This window comes from Rhodnius prolixus, unplaced genomic scaffold (assembly GCF_049639745.1).
Source record: "Rhodnius prolixus isolate KJV_2025 unplaced genomic scaffold, Rpr scaffold_2, whole genome shotgun sequence".
Taxonomy (NCBI): Eukaryota; Metazoa; Arthropoda; class Insecta; order Hemiptera; family Reduviidae; genus Rhodnius; species Rhodnius prolixus.
Genome location: NW_027411592.1, coordinates 23,284,035 through 23,298,258, shown reverse-complemented (window position 1 = coordinate 23,298,258; position 14,224 = coordinate 23,284,035). Strand labels below are relative to the sequence as shown.

Genomic DNA, 14,224 nt, shown 5'->3' with positions numbered 1-14,224 from the left:
ACGCTTATAAATGTTTGCATAAATGCAGTTTTTTATGTTTGTAATAAAATAAAAGGTGCCTATTTCCTTATTAGTTAGTTTATTGACTGTGTAATCAGTAAATATTCATTTACATAAACTGATTAACTTTACAGAAATTGAGACTCATCTTCTGAAAGATTGCAGAAATACTAGATAATGATTATAGCATTTTGATATTTAGTTATGAAAAATTCTATGAAGTGCCCCACTTAACCACTTAATTACAAATGAAACAAAATTTATTAATAAAAATAAAAATAAACTAAATGAGGTGCTTGGCCTATAATGGAATATTGCTGAAGTAGTAATCATTCTAAGTCACGTCCAAAAACTGGCTCTGTCAGAGCTCTCTGAAACTCAGGCTTGTGCGCATGCCTACCTGATGTAGAGATCTTTTTCTTTACACGCAACTTTACTTATCATTTTAGTTCAGACTATAATTTCACTGGTTCTTCTAATTCACTGGACAATTACTGACCATCTACAGAAGTTCGCCCCTCAGGATGTACATTTTGAGATAGTCATCCAACAAAGCACCTAAATGAATGCCTTGTATCAGCTGTTAGAATATTGAAGCCAAGTAAATGAAACTTCAAACCAAATAGAAATGATGGAGGAATTTCGCTCGATGAGTCAGGATTTACTAATAAAGTGTAATCGGATAAGTGTACAGGGCTTTATTGGATTTATTAAACCCTGTACCAGTTGCTTGGTACTGTTCTTGTTTATAGGCGAGTCTGAGCATAAATAATAATAATAATATTATAAATAATATCGTATCAAATCAATTTGGATTCTGTTAAACATATGTTCCACAGCCCTGAAAATGACCTGGTTTCTAGGTTAGAAAGTTTGGCAAAAAATTAAATACTATAATCTTTCTTCTCTTTGGATTAATGAATCAATCTCAAAAAAAGATTAACACTACCCTACCATTAATTATATGATTGATTTTGAAAAAGGTTCGCACACGAGCTGTATTGGTTCACTCCTTCTGCAACTTGCACTGTGTACGACAGCCGGATAAATTATTTGTGGTTACAGCTTATTCTAGAACAGCGCCAATAACATTTTTCGAGGTTGAACTGTATTTATCATTCAAATTCCTCATTTCCGGCTGAAAAATGCTCAGAAATTTGTTTTAAAAAAAAGTTAACCAAAAAGCCATAAACACCTGGTCAAGATATTTTCAAGCGAACTGGAACAATTAGGCACTACTTCATGAAACCGTTTTTTTGATAGAGATAGCTTAAAGTACTTTTATTAGAGTGAAAGATTTTTAGATCAGATCATATGTGCGAGAATGCTGCATTGAAGAATTTCGCTAGTGAAACGTAGGGTAAGCTAAAAAGAGCCAAAACCTTCCCAGCGGATTGATTATAACTTTTAGTTCTATAAAGGAATCTAAGAACGGGAGACTTTTGAGGACAATGAGCTTCATCAAGTTAGAAAGTCTTCTAGAGAGCAGATGTTAGAAGGAAATTGTGGAGTAAACCTCTGAAAATTAATGGGAAAAGTTCAGAGACCCGAAGATATCTCTGAGAACACAGGAACGCTACTTGCAGAAGCTTTTAGAGAGAGTTGGCATTATCCTTATCGGAGGATAAGAAGCAAGAGTTATTGTTTGTGGATGAGATTTTAGTCAAGAAAAGAAAAAAACTTTTTTCTGCAACCATGTAGGGAAGTTCTCATTACTCAATTAAAATCAGCTGTGTAATGCCCAACTTCCCACACTAGTGGGGAAAAATTCCCATTAGTGTCACTTTCCGCACTAGTGAGTGGAAAAACTTTATTGTGCTTCCTTGATATAAGAAGTTTTGTTATTAACATAAATATTTTCTGTAAAACTTTAATAAGCTTATTTAACGTAACTAAATAATTAAAAAACGAATATTAAAAAATTAAATAAAAATTGAAAGGAATATAGAAATAAAAATAATACTTTAATAAATAATTAGAAATTTTTAATTATAACAGTTAAAAAGGTTATAGTGTTACCTTATAGAAATTTAAAATGGATTCTAGTGATGCCTGTTTAGAAAACACTCCTCCATCAATAAAAGAAACAGCAGAAAATGTAATAAGTAATGTGAATACGTAAGTAATGTAAATAATTGTAATATAACAATAAATGTTTATAATAAATAAATTACTTTTTGTAGACTGTAAAAATGAAATTTTTAATTTTTTTAGTTAATAAATCTAATGGTTGCAGAAAAAATATAATATTTAAATCGAGTGTCAAGTATTTTCCTCACACTCGGCAATTTGGTGCAAACCCTGCCTCGCGTGATGAAAAGTACTACTTTCCATACTTGTTAAATAAATAACTATTGCTTGAGTAAAAGCGAGGAATATTCAAAAAGTTCTATTCAATGTTTTATATTTCAATATTTGTGACATTGATTAATTGATAAGTGATTTCTCCTATATCCACCTTCGGCATTTCCTCCACACAAACTGCTGTCTATTAGGTGTTACCCTAATTCTTAGCCTGAGAATGACAACAGATCTATGATTATTTATTATTGTCCAGAAATATCCAAAGAAGAGATACTAAATTGATCCATCAAGTTAATAAAGTAGTTTTTTTATTCCCTTGTGTTAAATTGATGTCAAACAAAATGTTAAATCGATATATTGTTGATGACATTGAACGCTAGCACTGAAAACTGATAACACTTGTATTTATTTGACTATTTAGTATGTTTAAATTTAGTTTTATTACGTCTAGCAAACAATTTATAGATTTTCATTTTCAATTTAAGAGAGATAATTTTGTGTAGCTGCCTCAACCTCTCTTGAGATCAACTGCGTCTGATCTCTGCAAGCTGTATTTAAAATGATTATATCAACGAAAGTGGGGATTAATTTAAAAATCAAAAATAAAAGTAGAAGTTGTCCAAAGAGGTAGTCGAGATGGCAACCAATCAGAAAGCCAGGCCGATCCCTTCCCGCGTGACCACTTACACTCTTCTTCTATTACTGAAGAATTGTTGTCTTTATTTTTTTTTTTTTTTCAAAGAAATGAGAAATGTCCTAGAGAGGGCATGTGCTGCCAAACATGCTACTTGAGCAGGCTCTTTCAATTTGATATTAACTCACAATTAATCGAGGAATAATGTGAATGCACTCTTGAAAATAAGTAATAATAAAATTGATGATAGAAAATAAATAATAAACACAAAAAATAGGGAAAATTGAAAGTAACCATAATAATTAAAATAAATAATTTTGCCAGAATGCATCTGGAAAAATGCCAGGCTGAATTTTCCACACGCACTTGACAAGTGACGTAAACCTTTTTTCTCCCTGAGTGGTTTACTAATTGCTATTGTTTCTCGGCCAGTCTATAATGATTTCTTAATGTACTTTTCTATTATTGAACAAATTAAGACTTTCAGAAGAGTCTCCTTTGTTCAGTAGCGTGCTGTTTTGTGCCAAATACCGATCATCGCCAAACGCCTACAAACAAAGCCCCATCATATATTTCAGGTGATACTTTTTTTTTGTTTTTTTGATTAAGAAAACGATTTAAAGGCATTTAATTCTGTTTCGTTAAGCACCAAGGAGAGGGGGGGCACTGCGTCACGCCCTTATTTGCAGGTTCTTTTATTTTGATGTTCTTGAGATATGGGCTTTGACTGGGTTCTTTGCTGAATATTAATCTAAATTTGAGACGGTTGGTAATGTGGGAGGCCCCAGTTCAAGATCCTTCTGTAACTAGTTTTTGTTGAAAATTTTTGTTAGTATAGTACGTGCTTCCGACCACGTCCATGACACGTTGGATGTTAAGCTCGCCTTAAAGAAAAAGACATCACTATACTTTGATAAAAATATAATTTGTTAAATACATGAGAAACTTCAGCGGAAGTCACATTTTCGAATATATTGAGTTTGATTTGATTTACCTTGCTGATTTAATTACTTATTTGGAACTTATTTCTGTCAGATTTCAGTTATCTTAGGCATTTAAAGAAATGTGTTTAAAAGAATCTAGTCAGTGAAGCTGACTAAATCTTCAGACCTTAAGGAAGCCTCGAGGCCACTAGAGATTCAATCGATCCGATAGTCAGAAATGGCAGTAGAGGCGAGGAATTATACGAAAAGTTAGAGCAATCAGCAAGATCAGAAAGGATCTTGAGATATTTAGTCTAGACGAGCTGTTGAGGTCGTTATGTAGTAGAGTAAGGTTAGTCACGTTGAAAAGAGCATCGGCTATCTGTCCGAGGAGTTTTGGCTGAAATGTTTGTAGGTTTGACTGAATCTGATAGTTCTAGTTCACATAGCTTTGAGGTTAGCAATATAAATATGAATCGTTTTCGTTCTATGCACCATTACAGTATCGTCATTTTCATTGCTTGTCTTTTTAAGCCTTATCGTTGTTTGCAGGCGAGGAGTATTTATGTGAATAGTCCAAGGTAGCACACCAGGTCTGAATTCTACATGAAAAGTTTGTTGAAAAGATAGGAGGACAGGAGCTCTGCCGGAGGATAAAAAACATTTTCATTTTATGTAAGTATGTTTGTAAAGTTGATGAAACTGAAAGAAGATATTAATCTCTATCTGCACGTAGAATCTCACAAACTGTTGCAAGTGAGATTGTGCTATCTACCGCGCCATAGTCGAGAGTCTCCACAAGTAATTGTATAACCCCACCGCGGTTTAAGTTGAACAAAAAGCCAAACACCAAATTTGACCTTCAAACACAGTTTTTTCTAGAGAATTTTTCGATAAAAGTAATTAAAGAACTGTGCCAACATAATATAAACAAACGTGCACGGAAATTCCGTTCCAGACAACAAAACAGGATCTATTAAAACCAAAACTTGAACATCACAATTCACAAGCCTCTCTGATCACTGCTGGTCATCAATTTCAAAATAATTAAATAAACAGCTTTGCAAGCTCCTTTCAAATTCCTCTTCGAAGAACTAACTTCTTTTACCTAGCAGATCTTCCCTACTATTTCAACATTTCTCTCTTTTAATCCAACTAATTTGTGCAAAAACACAATCAAATCATCTAGAATGAGCTCGGGTTTGTTACTGGTACAAATTATCCGACTTTGTTTACGGTACGTAGCAGAAATATTTCAACGTTTTCTATAAGTATTCATTCTTATCATCTGCCACAGCTAGGGAAGAGTCACCCTCCATTCGATGATCAAACTCATATTTCATCTGCTTTTTTTAGCTCATTTTCTCGCATCAAATTGATTCTTCAATGTTTTTATGACAAAAGAATTCCGATTGTTATTTCCGTTGTTTATAAATATGTTTAGATAACTGTATTTTCATAATATATAAAGGATTCAACTCGAATTAAATTTAAAGTGAATTTAATTCAATCAACTAATTTTGGCCGATTAAAATTTTTAATTTTAATAATAATTAAAATAAAATTTAGTTTTAATTTAATTGATTAAATATTTGCTCAACTCTGCCGCAATCCAAATAATTAAAAGAAAAAGTAATGTAGCCGTCGGCTGTGCAGTGCAGGATTAAGAAAGTTTTGCGCCTTAAAAGAGAGAGATATACTTGCTCGCAGAACACATCTACCTTGCTGGCTTGATCAGAGAACTGAGAGTTATTTTATCAGTTTTGATTCATTTCACTCTTTAAATTATCAGCCAATTTTTTATTTAAATATGGATTATTGCTCACTACGGATGTGGTAAAATAACAAATAACACCAAAATTATAAAAATAAAATAAAATAATAACAGGCATTGCTTTCAGCAATTCAACTCAATTAGCATTGTCTTTACAAAATTCATTGATATTAAAAGAAAAACATTTAATGTTTAGAAGAATACTTTTGTTTACTTAGATTTAAATTGATTAATAGAAGCTGTTATAACGTTTAACATATTAGTACAATATTCGGATCAGTACTTTATTCTTTCTGCAACTCTGCAGTTAATCTCTACCTTAGAAAAACATCCTTTCGTAGGACTTGCTCGCTTAACTGCCAGTGAATTTACTGCATTGCTGGACAAATCTATTTCAAATACCAAGGGAGAACTTAATCCACACGTAATTCTTGGAGGGTAAAAGGAAACCAAGAAAAGTGATAACAATGTAATCCACAAGCCAACTGTTCAAGATATTTTTATGTTAAAAAGACAGTTTTTAACAGGAAGGATGTTAACAGAATTAATAATAATTTTCAGGGGAATTTTGTCTCGTTACTTCAGTAAATATTTTATTCTCTTTTGCCGGAAAGAGACTCTTAAATACACCTGGCGAACAATAGACATTTTCACGATCTTCAGGATATCCTATAGGATTTTTGTTGTTTTAATCACTTGTGTTTACATGTCAATACACTTCTTCTTGCGACGAAGTTAAAAAGCATTTTCTTGAGAGGATATTTTTTATCTAGGGTTATTATTTGTTCCTGGAACAAACGCTATTGGTATAAATATTTGTACAAAGAACATTCGATGATTAAAGAGAATTGTTCGAGTCTTTTTCTGGATAAACTCTTCCCAAAAGAACCTTTCATTTTTGTCGTTAAGCTTAATATGGTGGCACCGATTAGAAATACAAAATGCGAACATTCCAATTTCTTTTTTAGAGTTTCGCTGCCCAAACTCAAATACACACACACGCACACACAGTACGCTTTGATTTGTAAAAACCACTTTTCCAAACTCAATGAACCTCAAAGTTGAAAGTTACTCATCAAAAGTCAAAATGAGAAATCCGCATAGTCGCTACCAATACCTTGTCTTACCAGTAGAATAAAAATTAGTTTCAACCCTAAAGTCAGGGAATTGAGGCAAAAATAAAATAAAATAAATAAATAAAATATTTTTAAACGCAAAACAATCTATAAACCATTTTCAAGTTATTATAATTATTAGATTATTAAATGCCCAGCTCCTTACCTTAACTACTTCGGGAAGTGTGGCTTGCAGAAGACCCCAACCTTGTGTCATCTAAACAAAATATATACATATATATAACAAAAGAAATGATATTGTAGCTGCAAAGTACATAAAGCAAAAGAGAAACATTGTGTAAATATATCTTACTTAATTACTGTATGAACACCAAACAAGCTTAAGTAAAAGCACTGATTGTATTTGATAAATTTCCCTTAATTACAGCATCTCAATCATTTAGTTTCTCTAAAGCACTATTTTGTTTGCTTTAGAATGCAACAGGTGATGGGAAATGTATTTCAAAACTCATTTGCATTGAAATAAAATAAAAATTAGTTAATTTACTATTAAAATTGTAGAGTAATTTATAAATTTCCACGATTTCTCTCAAGTTGTACGTTTTTTTTTATTATTGTTACTTGCTTATAATGTTACAGTTGTACACATGAAATCCTCCCTATTATGATATTAATTTAAATACTAAGAGCAGTTGAAAAAGTAAATATTTATTCTAAATATCCTGAAAAATTACCAAAACAATGAGTCACTTTAGGAAGTCAATTGGTCAATGTGTTATGCGTTAAATTTTATTTTTCTTAAATATTCTAACTTAATTTTAAATTGTAATTATTTATCACATTTGGCTCGAATAATTGTCTCTATATAAGTATATTCATTTTATTACAATTACATGAAACGTCAGTTTTTAAAAATTGTCAGAAGTTATAAGTTGAGTTAAAGGAGTTTTTGTAAAAATAGTTATTTATTTAACAAGTGTGGAAAGTAGTACTTTTCCTCACGCGAGGCAGGGTTTGCACGCACGAGCGAGCGAAGCGATGCGAGTGCAAGTGCAAATTGCCGAGTGTGAGGAAAATACTTTACACTAGAGTTAAATATTATACTTTTTCTGCAACCATTTATTAACTAATAAAATTAAAAATTTCATTTTTACAGTCTACAAAAAGTAATTTATTTATTATAAACATTTATTGTTATATTACAATTATTTACATTACTTATTACATTTTCTGCTGTTTCTTTTATTGATGGAGGAGTGTTTTCTAAACAGGCATCACTAGAATCCATTTTAAATTTCTATAAGGTAACACTATAACCTTTTTAACTGTTATAATTAAAAATATCTAATTATTTATTAAAGTATTATTTTTATTTCTATATTCCTTTCAATTTTTATTTTATTTTTTAATATTCGTTTTTTAATTATTTAAATAAAATAAATTTAAATAAGCTTATTAGAGTTTTACAGAAAATAATTATGTTAATAACAAAACTTCTTATATCAAGGAAGCACAATAAAGTTTTTCCACTCACTTGTGCGGAAAGTGACACTAATGGGATTTTCCCCCCACTAGTGTGGGAAGTTGGGCATTACACAGCTGATTTTAATTGAGTAATGAGAACTTCCCTACATGGTTGCAGAAAAAAACATATTAAAACAAAGTTATTGGACTAAATGGTTTAACCTGACAAAACAAACGCATGAAACTTGGATCCTAGAACTAAAGACCAAATAAAAGCTATGGACTACTTTTAGAGCTGTGGGTCTATAATTATAGGAAGGGACAGGAAAGAAATACATCAGTCAGGAAGCATTGGGCTAGAAGATATAATTGAAAGAATAGCAAATTGGGAAATAGGTAGAACAGAACTAGAAAGAGAAATGATAGATGGACCAAAGAAATAATGTAATGGAGTCGTTGGAAGTGTAGGAGGAGGAGAAGAAGCCTGGTTGAGGCCAAGAAATGAAGGAATTATGCGGTGAAGTGACCTGGCCGACAGTCCTCATGACCAAAAGGAGTGCAAAAGTTCTCTGAAGTGTGCTGGAATGAATTTCAAAGAGTAATAGTGAAACTAAATTCATTAAAAATCAAAATGAGTTGTAAATGTAAGATTGCTCAAGTTAAAGTTGTGATATATTGATAAGAAGTGATATATTGTTCCCAGTAAGGTTTACGCTCTGAAAAGCTAGAAATTATCTAAGAATAAAAAGAAAAACTTTATATTAAAGTGAAAATTTATATGTAAAGTAACGTCAAGTTCAATAATTTCTAATTTTGTTTCTCTATTTGGTGTTTTGAACTTCAAGAAAAAATGTTCTTAAAATGAATTGATTTAAAATTCAAAAATATTTAGAGAAACTTTATTCAAGAGAAATGTTTAAGTTCAACTTTATATGGTCTTCACTTTTCAGTTCATTGAGTGTAATAATTCATTGTTTTCCTAACTGAGGAGCGGCGCGTACGTTTAGGGGGCTCGAGACTGTCGCAAAAGGAGCTCACAAATGTTACCAAAAATATCTTTTGTAAGCCCAAAGAAGCCACAAAACAGAGAGGTTATACGCATAAATAAACAGGTACACCGATAGTAGGTTCGTTCTGAGAGATTAGTTTGCCTAATTAGTTAATAAAATTGTAACAAATACAGTAAAACCTGTTTTGAGCGGAAGATAGGGACCGCATAAAAACAGTTCCATTCAGAAAATATGTCAAAACTTGATGAAATAGCGAAAAACTGCTTTCTAAGCCAAATAAATAATTAAATCACCATGGAAACAATTTAAAAAAATTTAATTCCCCATTCCTTAACATAGACGAATTTTCAAAATGTACTTCATTCAATTTTACGCGTCCTAGTCCAAAACGCGCATATTCTTGCAATGAACTTGTTCGTAATCGCTTTAGTCCCTTGAAGATATTAGAGTTGATTTACTTTTCTTGTCACCATGTAGTCGGTGGTAAGGTTTTGCGTCGACGGTCGTTTGATCAACTGCTTCGTCGAGATACACGCTCGAAGCTCTTTTCAGAATTTCAAACTTCTTTCGGAATTATCTACTTTAAGAAAAAGCTTTTCCAATCTGCTGTAAAGCTGTATCCCTGAATATATTTTAGAAACCGGTTCTTCTTGTCTTTCTTCATGATCTGTTCATTTATTGATAATTTCACTATCATTTACGGTTGGCCCTTAATCATTTCGATAAAATTATTATCGCCCACAGTGTCAAAACCTTCTCCGCAGATGTTATGTGCTAGCGCGACGATTTCTGATGATGACGTTGATATGTGTTTTCGGTTACATTCCAATTGATAACACATTCAGGCTTTCCAGCACGAATTTAAAGTGAGTTGTTTTATTTAAGCAATTGCTGCCTAATGAAATTTGCTAATGCAATTGTAGAATCTCGATAAATATCCATATACTGCACAAAAACATGTTTGGCTGTAAATACTTAGCGTTTGTGGTAAGAACTTTACAAAATATGAAGTATTGTTTTGGGATCAATTAAATTAATTGTAATCCTGGAATAATATTTCTAAAAAAATTAAAAAATAGTATTTGAAAAAATAAATTAAAAATGTAACTGTGTGGGGCCCCCAGTTGAGCAGATTTTATACATTAGTACAAATAATGTTTGTTGAGGGTTTGTTGCTGATTTAATTTGTTATTATATTTATTAACACTGAATATTAAAATCTATTTTCTTATTTATAATTAATTAATAATCCTTTATTTTTATAAACAAAATAATAATTTTAAAAAACAAAATTTAGGAAATTGCAAGGCTTATGGCCGTCTGCAGGAGTTAGCCTGAGATGAGATTCACTGCAGAGGTGCAGGCAGAACAAAGTTATTATAAGCAGTTATATATTTATATTAATATAATATTTTGTTTGTATGATTTAATGTAAGCATGAAAAATTTACTAATCATGCAATTTCCACTGAATCTTTCCTCTATTCTAAAGTGCGTTCCATTTGAACCTTTTGTTCACGGCAAATATTTATTACAAACGAGTTAATTTTTCTTAAGCAGCAACTTTTTCATTAATTAGATTTACAGAATTAGCGTTATGGACTTCTACTTAAAACCACTTTCAACAGCTGTTTCGTTTACTTCTATTTTTCATCACCAACTTCTACAGTACCATATTTCTTCCAGCCATCTATTTCATCTTTTATTTACTCACTAATACATTTTTTTTTATTTACTTCTATCTTTTCATTCTCAACTTGAATCTTCTTATTTTGATTGCTGCTTATAACTTTTGTGTTTTCACTTTTCATTTGCCTACTGGGAAGACCTTATCCCCACGGCACCACAGCCACAAGAGGCTTATTGTGCCTTCATCTTAAGTCTAGTACGTACATGAAACCTTTCCTTCTAAAAAGGTCGAGAGCTTTCCCTACTTTCCTACTGGGAAACGACATTGGGAAATTCACCATTTGTACTTATCCCAAATTACACTATTAAAATTTCTTTTAACTTATTCTATTTGGTAATAAATGTTACTACACATAGTACCTAAGCCTCAGTCCATTCAGAGTTTTCTGTTTTTGCCTCGAAATCTTTAGCCAACTACTCCACCGGCTAACCATTTCGCTCATCAAAAACTCCAAATCTTCCAATTCATTAACTTAGCTTTTCCTGAATGCACAAAAATTTATTTTGGACACTTTTTTTTTATCTCGTAACTAGTAACTGGTATTTTAATTACATCAAATACTAGAATAAAAACTACAAACTTCTGAAGACACAGGTTTGATGTAAATTTATTTATTTTTCATAACTATCGTCCATTTAAAGACATATTGAAGCACATAAGGCTGTACGGGAACATATCGGACCCTCTTAGTAAAGGAAATTTACACGCGGAATTCAGGAGCATGGCCGCTGGAAAGCAGTGGGTAACGCTGCTAGAAGGCAGGACCTCCCAAGAAAAGAGTCTGTCGTGCTCTTCCGAGGAACTACAGGGCACGATTACCTACAAGCACACCTCCACAAAATAGGTATTAGGGACTCGCCGATTTGCCCATTGTGCAATTTTCCAACATTTAAATGAGTGCCCGGCATGAGTACTATGTAAGAGAAATACTGGGCTGCCAGACAAAAAATGGTTTAACGCCTTTGTCGTCGGATAGGAAAAAAAAATTATTTATAATACTTCTTTTTTTGTCAAAAAGCAAACACTGAAATGAGGAAAGAATTGTGCACAGAGAAAGAATTGTTATTAGTATACGTTTTTAAAGGATTATAATTATGACGAAATATATACAATTGGCTTTAAAAATTATCATTTAAATGAAGTAGTTCCTTGCTTCACATTAAGAGTTCTCTGGGCAGATATGTGAAGCAATATCGGTTAGGTAACGTCTCAACCGCAGCAGCGAAGTCTCCTTTAAATTATTACTCCAATAAACAAATTCCATGAAAATATTTTGCTATGGCAAGGTTCTAGTACCAATGTCATAATGTACAAATAAGTGAAAATGCATATGCAACTGTGTGTGATTGCACATAACTATGAAGATTTATTATAATTTTGCGTAATGGTTAAGTAAGTTAAGTAAAAGTAAATTTATTAAGTTTGTATACTAAATCTATTCTAAATAAAAAAGGTAGTCAATTATTTCTGTTTGGTAGCAGAAATTTGAATTAGCATTTTTTTTAAAGAACAGACGCGTACTTTTAATTAATGAATTAAATATTCCAGTTGGGTGAGAGTAGGAAATTAATTTACAAATGATGGTCAGTTAATAAAATGATATCGATAAGTAAACAGCGATGTTCTTGACGAAAGTGAGTTTAACGCCCCCTCCAACTTGAAAAAAAGTAAAACCCCTTCCTACAGGCAATCCTATATAACTAACTTGCTCAGGTTTGTCTCTTTTATTTCGTCTTAAGTCGGTTTGTGTATTTTTTTTACCCTCAATATTTTACCGGAAATCATTAATATTGTTATTGTTATTGTTATTGAGTGTTTTTTGTAAAATTTCCAAACTGGAGACTATTTTCAATTATTTCGGGTAAGTTATTTTGGATCAATAAGATTTTTTAAATGTTATTTAAGTGTTATTTCTCTGGCAGTGGTGTGTATCTGCGGAACTCTTCGTCGGGCCCAAAGAATGTTTTGTCAAAGTGATTTCCGTCTTGGAGACTCACTAGAATCGCTTATTTAGGTTGGAGTGTATTAGTGTGTGAAAGATATTGTTCAAGATCTTTTCTGGGAATCTTTTTCCCGAGAGAATGAATTTCTTAGTGGTTCTCAGAGATCTGAAAAACAGTAGCACACCTCAAAAGTGCACAAATTTATAATTTAACCGGAAGGCAGTTTTAAAGAAAGGAGATCTTTTTATTTATTTAGTCATCCACCCCGAAAGGGCTTCAACAAAAATTGGTTTAACAATGAGATTCCAGGGAAAACATAAGCTCTAAAACTGGAACCCCACTTCTCCGGGCGCCGCTTGTAGTATTTAATCAATCACATTCCCCTATAGTTCAATCAATCAATCAATTCTTCATTTAAGAAGACATTAGGCTTGAATAAAATTCAATAACTAAATTAGTGAACTAATTAACTGAATTGCAATCACTAAAAGAACATCATGTGACTGTTCGCACAGACTTTACGGAATGTTCTTCTCTTCAAGCCCATAACGTTCGGATTAGTTGTGTAAACGTGACCTTGCAAGAAACCTCATATTTATATCAATAAATTGCAAGAAACCTCATATTTATATCAATAAATTGCAAGAAACCTCATATTTATATCAATAAATATTTGATGAAAATATATCTTACAGCATCAAAGCAATGAAGTATGATAGAATCTTCTGATTTAATATTATAATACGCTCATTGGTATTCAACTAGATTAATAGAGACATTATACTCTAGATTAGAACAATTCAGAAGTTTGAAGGGAAGAATTGGAAGCCCCCAGTAAGGGATAACTACTCTCTGAAGTCAGTTCAACTATTCCCATGGTTCTGGATGCAGAGGTTTAGAAAAAAGGGAAAAAATGGGATATCTTTGCTAGTTTTACTAGAAATTCCTATTTCTCTACTCCCATCATTTCTATTTCTATGCCACGGCAAGATTATACAAATTAGGTCAGCTAGTTTTGGAAACAATACAGATTGTGTTAAAGAAAATATAAACATAGCTATTTATGCAAAGAAATGGACGCCCAATGATGCGCTCAGTCGCGTAGTAAACACCCTATGATTTCAGAATTCTATTCGTTCTAGACTTGAAACCATTCTCCTCAGCAAATAGAAGACACAGTGGTGGAGAGTAGGTATGTCTTAGTTATTGGCGCAGTTACCTTCTTGCAAAGTACGATTTGCGCTTCTCTTTGCATCCTTACATAAGCCACTTACTTTTTTAGAAGAATTTTTATTCGACATTAATGCATTGTTTGTGTATTCTTTTAATGTTTTGTGTTTATATATATATTTCTAACTATTCTACATTTTTTATATAAAAAGATGCTATTGCAAAATTTTATTTTCT

General features: G+C 32.0%; 2 protein-coding genes across 2 annotated transcripts in view; one reads left to right on the top strand and one right to left on the bottom strand.

Annotated features, from left to right (window-relative positions):
- Window positions 1-14,224, bottom strand: part of LOC141450482 (very long chain fatty acid elongase AAEL008004-like) — a 194,104-nt gene that overhangs the window by 97,428 nt on the left and 82,452 nt on the right. Inside the window, exon 2 of the mRNA XM_074120979.1 lies at window positions 6,917-6,967. The gene's annotated coding sequence lies outside the window, so the exon portion shown is untranslated. The remainder of the gene's footprint in view (window positions 1-6,916; window positions 6,968-14,224) is intronic.
- Window positions 12,586-14,224, top strand: part of LOC141450481 (very long chain fatty acid elongase AAEL008004-like) — a 77,830-nt gene continuing 76,191 nt past the window's right edge. The window contains exon 1 of the mRNA XM_074120977.1: window positions 12,586-12,735. The gene's annotated coding sequence lies outside the window, so the exon portion shown is untranslated. The remainder of the gene's footprint in view (window positions 12,736-14,224) is intronic.